We start from the raw sequence: 6,000 nt of genomic DNA, 5'->3' as shown, positions 1-6,000 counted from the left end.
ATAAGCACTCCTTAAGTGGTTTACAATGTGTAAGCTAATTGCCCCCAACAAACTTGTTACTCATTTTAGCAACCTTGGAAGGATGCCAGGCTGAGTCAACCCTGAGCCCTGGGCTGGGATTGAACTCAAAACCTTGCAGTACAGGCATTTAATACTATTTAAATTAGGTTGGTTTTATTTTACACTGCCCTGAGACTGCTAGACAGAGGGTGGGATTTAAATGAATAAATAAATCTTCAGTACCTCTTTTATTGGCATAAATACCATAAAGGCGTCAGGTCCTGTCTGATCTTGGAAGGTAACCAGGGTCAGCCCTGGTTAGTAGTTGGGTGAGAAACTGCCGATACATACCAGATGCTGTAGGCTATATTTCAGAGGAAATAGAGAGCAAAACTACCTCTGAGTGATAGTACTAATGCAGCTTGACACCACGTTAACTGTTATGGCTTAATCTATAGAATTCTGGGATTTGTAGTTTTGTGAGATATTTAGCCTTCTCAGTTAGAGTGCGAGGGTCTCACAACAAACTACAAATCCCAGTTTTCCATAGCATTAAGCCATGGCAGTTAAAGTGGTATCAAACTACATTATTTCTGCAGTGCAGATGCAGCCAAAGAAAACCTTATGAAATTTATGGTGTCAACATAAGTTGAGAAACAACTTGAAGGCACATGCACACACCTGTTTTATCATCCTTCCAGAACCTGTACATCTTGAAATAGCTCTTTGCAATTACTGAGAAGCCTCATTTGCTGTTTTCTGGAGCCACATCCGCCGGTGTAAATCATGGGTCTTTTTTATACCTTGATTAGTTAGGGCCCAAACAGACAGTCCAAAATAAGCTGTTTTGGGTCACTTTGGAGGTATGCTGTTTAAATTTCACACGCATCTTAGGACAACCTCCAACGATCTCACTGCTGGCGATTGGATACTTTGCAGGTTCTTAAAAGAAACTGTTCTGCAACCCATGGCGGAGTACTGCCTTTAACAATAGTACCGAGTTGGCTGAGAGCCAGCATGATGTAGTGGTTTGAGAGTTGGACTACGAAGCTGAAGACCAGGATTTGATTCCCCGCTTAGTCACGGAAAACCACTAGGTGACCTTGGGCGAGCCATACCTTTGCAGCCCAAAAAACCCTGCGATAGGTTCACCTTAGGGTTGCCATAAGATGGAATTGCCCTGAAAGCACAAAAGAGCAACAGCAGGGTTGGTTTGTACCCTTGTACCCTATCATCTGGTGAAAGTTGAAAGAATAGCCTTTGAATGTGAACGCTTCCAAAGTAGGTTTTTTTTAAAAAAATCCTTAAATATCTGGAGATTCAGAACAAAAACACAGCAGCTTGAATTGGCAGCAGTTCAGTAGCAGACTTAGATCTCCTGCACTGATAGGCGGGCCCTATTTTTTCTTTCATTAGTCCAAGTTTTGCACCAGTGCACAGTAATTGTGCCAACTTCTCTGGGATCACATCAGTGTAAAAGAGAATAATTAGATCCTCTTTTCTTCTTCCTGTTACTTTGAGTCTATTGATGGTACTTCTAATGCATTTTTGCTCAGCTTTCTTTTTTAAGGATGACCTCTTCTTTTGCAGAGGTGGGGGGCTATTTTGGCAGTCTTTTTCTGCTGGTACCAGTGTTGGTGGTCTTTTGTGTAAGCTAAGAAGCAGTAATCTAGAGGAGAGAATTCATGTAAACAAACAACTGACATCTTTGCTAGTAGACAGGACAGAAATCTTTTATGGTAAGGACAAAAGGTGAAGTGTCAGCAATGCTATTTCCCTTGCAAATACTGTGTCATAATGGTTTCCTGTTTCTCTCATGTAGTTGGAACATAAGGCTATGGAGACTTCCAAGGCACATTTGCATAAAATCAGCTTAAATTGTCATCCTAAGAGATTTTCTCAAAGGAAGGTCTAAAGATCTGTCAGTTTTCATACCCATTTTGAAAACCCAGTGGTTATTAGCATGACACAGGTATTTTAAAGATATATTTACGCCAATGTTTTTTCCTCTTAAATAAACCCCACCACCATCACATCTGTGGTTAACACATATGCCTTAAGGGATTTAGACGGGATTAGGTTGGTCATATAATGGTATCTCTCTCTGTCACTGCAAGCAGGCAAACCACCCAAGGAGTACAATTATCACGTCTGTTTGTAGGGACTAATGAATTGCAATGCCTGCTGAAAGTGACTGCAGGCTGACCTTTCAGATAATCCTAATGAAGTGGAAAGTGGTTATTTAAAAAACAAAATTGGAATAATCAGTTAACGGTTTAATATGTTGGATCTATTTCACACAAATATTTAAATAGAGCAAAAATATAATATTTGACTATTTATATGACTGAATGGCGAGTTCACCTCTTCTTTTCATGAATTAATGTAAGCTTATTTGGGAGAAATAATTTCTGAATGTGGTCTTCCCTCCCACCCACATTTGTACTTGAAATTGCTCTATTTATTGCGTTTAATATATTGATTTTAATTGAAATAACAACAGGAGGACTGGCAATTTACAAGAACAACAGCTATTTAACTGCAGACGAGATAACATTTTCTCCCTTTAAATTTCAGTTCTCAATTTCTCTTTAAGTTAGTGTTTCAGAAACTCACTAAATTTGTTGGTGGAGAAATGAAATATGTGAACCTGTTACAAGCCATTTTTCTAAGACTGCAAATGATGAAAAGATAGGAAGTATGAAAGGATAGGAGATTCAAGGTGATTCAGATTAAAAACTTGTAGTTGGAATTTGTTTAGATAGACACTTCTATGGCATAGATTTGGGGCCAATCCATGTGACTGTAATGTTGGTCTCTCTCAGACTTTAATATTAATTGATCTCATGGTGATCCAGATTCATTAATATATGAATTGGGCTATAGTTATTTTCTGAATCCTATATATGTGGAGGGCCCTCTGCTTATGTCTGCTTGCATCATATTTATCATAAGCTCTGCAATGAACAGTATTTGCCCATTTTAACAACCTTGCCCTCTACAGGGGCAAAAAAAGATGGAAAAATATAATGGAGATGCGGTACTCTGTGTGTACATGTACATGTGTCATCAACACATCTGTCGATTAATCGTGACCTCATAAATTTCAAAAGGGTTTCTTAGAAAGGAATACTCAAAGATATACATACTTTAATACAGATAATTTTGCAAAGTTTGGAAATACACAAAGGACTGGCTCCCCCAACATATGTGCAAGATATTTCTAACTACAGCTTTGTAACTGTACATTTATAATTGTACATTAGGGAAACGAATTTACACATGTGTGATGCCTCATTATGTTTCTGATGTTTCTAGGTAGAGAAGCACCCATAAACCTTTTGTTCTAAATATCATCAAAGAAAATATGCATTGCAACACTAGACAGTATGAAAACTGTGCAGTCTTGTTTTGCGAGGCACATTGATATTTTTAGCATTCTTAGCTTTTAAGACAGAACTTTGGGATGAATAGTGGATTATAGTTTAAAATTTCACACATATTACTTGTGACCACAATGCATAAAACAAATATCAGAGGCACTTATACAGAATTACATCTTCATGGGTATTATAGTGTAGATCAATTATGTATGAAAAAATATTCTCTCAGGAAATATGTATGAAAAAATAGCTACAAAATTTAGGGTAAATCTTTCATTTGGCAATGTTGCTGTGAGAATAAAAATGAGCTTCACTTGAATGCTCTGCCTACTTCCTATTGACAAAGGAAAAGTTTTAAAGGCTTGCTCTGTGTGTGTATGTGTGTGAGAGAAAAACAACAATGTGTGCACATTTCTTTCCAATGAAATGAAAGCTGAATGTCAAAGAGATAAGCTCAGGACAGTGAGAGGACGAGGTTAGAGAGAGCACAACACAACACTTGGTAAAGCTGGAAAATGTTGTCACTCAGAGGTGTACGAAGCACTGATTCCTTGCCATTAGTATTCCAGTGAGATTTTGCCATGTCCAAAACAAAACCTTGCCCTTCAGAAGAAAGAGATAAGAAAAAGAGACAAGTAAGTTTGATGCATTTTCTTTTCTTTTCTTACACAAGATAGAAGGTCACTTGAGTTACATATTTGATAACAAGGATGTTTTTTTGCCTCCCCCCTCCCCGTGATGTAGTGCCACTTGGTATGTTACCTTACCTTGCAGGGTTGTGTTTGAGGGATTCTGTGTTCCTTAGGGACATAACAAAAACAATTTGGTCTGTGTCCTGAATACTCAAGACATTGTGTAAATTTGTGTGATCTCAGGACCGGTATAGACGGGCCCTTTGTGGCACGCCCATGACGTGCTAGGGTTGCTCGAGGGCAGAGCCCTGATTTAAACATTTTTGGTTGTGTGCCTTCAGGTCGTTTACAACTTACGATGACTTATGGTGACAGGGTTTTCTTGGCAAGATTTGTTCAGAGACTGAGAGAATGTGACTTGCCCAAGGTCGCCCAGTGGATTTCCATGATCAAGTGGGGATTTGAACCCTGGTCGCCAGAGTTGTAGTCTAGTGCTCAAACCACTATGCCATGCCATAGACACTATTTATCTTTCAGCATCCATTTCCCCTAATCAACTATCCCGGTAGTTGATCACTTCCCTATAGAGGAGGAAGTTAGCCTGTTCTCATAGTAAGGTTTCATGTGTCTTGTGTCCTTCAGCCCAGGAGTAGGCATGGATTGCAGGCCACATACAGTCCTTTAGACCCCTAGGTAAGGCTTCTGAGGCCCTCCCTGGTAGGTCCCCAGCATTTTTAATAAAAAAAAATGTTTAATTTTCAGATTTTTGTTTATTTTGGCCTCTTAACTGGTGCCAGTATGGTCCACTGAATAGATTCAGGGTAGAAAGATTGACCCTGCTTCCTGTGCAGTTGCCCACTCCTGCTTTAGCTATTGCCATTCAAGCTGTGCAAGGTGCCTACTTTTTATTTAAAGCACTTACCGTATTTAAAATGTTTAGCATTTGGAACCCAGTAAACAGAGGAGTCATTGGATCTGATTGAAGTTAATTCCCCACCCTACCCCCCCCCCTGTTTTTCTAGGTACAATTTTTATTGTACGTGCCCACTAGTTCTGTTTATTTTCCAAGGAGTGCAGGGTGGAACAAGAGATTTCCCTCCTCATTTTGTCCCCAACACAGCTCAGCAAATTAGTTCAGCCCCGATGTGGAACACTACGACAAGGCCAGTTGGTGAAATCCATGGGGATCTGAACCAAATTTTCACCTGAACCTAGTCCAGGTTCAGCATTCCATTAACTGCAGCACACCGACTCTTTTACACAAACACATATCAGTGGATCTCTTCATCATTTTGCCAGTTGGCATGGCCCTTTCATATCACCTGCATCCACAAATACATATCTTGCCTGCACAGCAAGTTGCTTATAAGCAATGTTGTAGTGAAGCCCCCCCCCCCCGGCAAATGAAAAACGATCTCTTTAATTCAGCTTTATGCTTTTGTGGAACATTCCTACTTCATCTATTATGTGGAAACATAAGCTATGGTAGATCCAATCTGTCTTTCATTCCAAGTAATCTGGATAGCCAAGGCAGCAATGTTTCTGGGTTGAAAATGTTGTTGCCGACTTGGCATGTATTACAGAGTCCTGGTTGGATAATGCTGGGTGTATGTATGTCAATCTCTCCCAGCTTTGCCAACCAGGATTCCCTGTGTAGCAGTGGATGAGACCTGGGGGAAAGGAGGTGGAGTTGCAGTGGTCGATCAGGATAATATCCCCCTACCCTGTCCCTCAATCTTCAGGGTTTGAGTGTGTTTATTTAAAGGTGGATAGCTGGAACAGATTAGGGATTCTGTTGGTGTACTGTTCGCGGTGCTACTCAACAGTCTCTCTCACTGAGCTAGTCAGGAATGTCTCAGGAGTGGTGTTGGAGTCTCCATGGCTTGTGTTACTGGGGGACTTCAACATCCATGCTGTAGATACCCCGTTGGGAGTGGCTCAGGACTTCATGTCTGCCATGACAACCATGGATCTGTCTCAAGTGG

General features: G+C 40.2%; 1 protein-coding gene across 2 annotated transcripts in view; it reads left to right on the top strand.

Annotated features, from left to right (window-relative positions):
• The first annotated feature begins 3,866 nt into the window (after positions 1–3,866).
• Positions 3,867–6,000, top strand: part of DOCK4 (dedicator of cytokinesis 4) — a 212,589-nt gene continuing 210,455 nt past the window's right edge. Inside the window, exon 1 of one of the 2 annotated variants that reach the window (XM_042467418.1) lies at positions 3,867–4,018. The gene's annotated coding sequence lies outside the window, so the exon portion shown is untranslated. The remainder of the gene's footprint in view (positions 4,019–6,000) is intronic. The other variant, XM_042467419.1, reaches the window with a different exon arrangement.

Source organism: Sceloporus undulatus, chromosome 5 (genome assembly GCF_019175285.1).
Source record: "Sceloporus undulatus isolate JIND9_A2432 ecotype Alabama chromosome 5, SceUnd_v1.1, whole genome shotgun sequence".
Classification (NCBI taxonomy): domain Eukaryota; kingdom Metazoa; phylum Chordata; class Lepidosauria; order Squamata; family Phrynosomatidae; genus Sceloporus; species Sceloporus undulatus.
This window is presented reverse-complemented; position numbering and strand designations above follow the sequence as displayed.